Here is a 634-nt window from a genome sequence, read left to right as displayed (position 1 = left end):
CCGGGAAAATAATGTTAAATGCCCTCTTTTGTATCAATTCTGGGGTTTTGCTCAGATAAACCGGAAGGTCTGCCCAGACGGGTGCTGCATATTCAGTAACTGATCTAACCAGGCTACATTATACTTGAACCAAATCCTGGCAGGCTTAATATGCTTCTTAAATTCCACCCTTAAAGTGATCATAGAAACGCCCAAACTAGAATCAAAATGCTCCTTAGACTTGGCTTTCATAATTATACGAACTAATGGCAACGCAGAGGAAGGCTGCGGCAAAAGCTTAATCAACCGCTCGGTCACAGCCACAGGACAAGTAACCTTGCCAGATCTAGCGAGAAAAGCATTGTGGCCTTCCCTATGCTGATCGTTTTTCGTGACACTCATCAAAGAATCGGTCAATAAGGCCTCCTCAAGCCAAATCCCGGAACTCAGGAAATCTGAAAGAAAAGAAAAAATATCGCGAAAATCAAACAACTACTGCGCCAGTGACCAAAAATACCGATACAGGCACAAACCACGACGACACCAAATAAACTCGAAGCACGCCAAAACAGGCTCAAATGTGCCAATTCAGGATCAAAATATGCCAAATCAGGCTCAAAATACGCCAATTCAGGCTCAAAGTATGCCAAATCAG

The sequence above is a fragment of the Montipora foliosa genome, chromosome 10 (genome assembly GCF_036669935.1).
Source record: "Montipora foliosa isolate CH-2021 chromosome 10, ASM3666993v2, whole genome shotgun sequence".
Taxonomy (NCBI): domain Eukaryota; kingdom Metazoa; phylum Cnidaria; class Anthozoa; order Scleractinia; family Acroporidae; genus Montipora; species Montipora foliosa.
The sequence above is the reverse complement of the archived record's forward strand: the minus strand, read 5'-3'. Positions refer to the sequence as shown.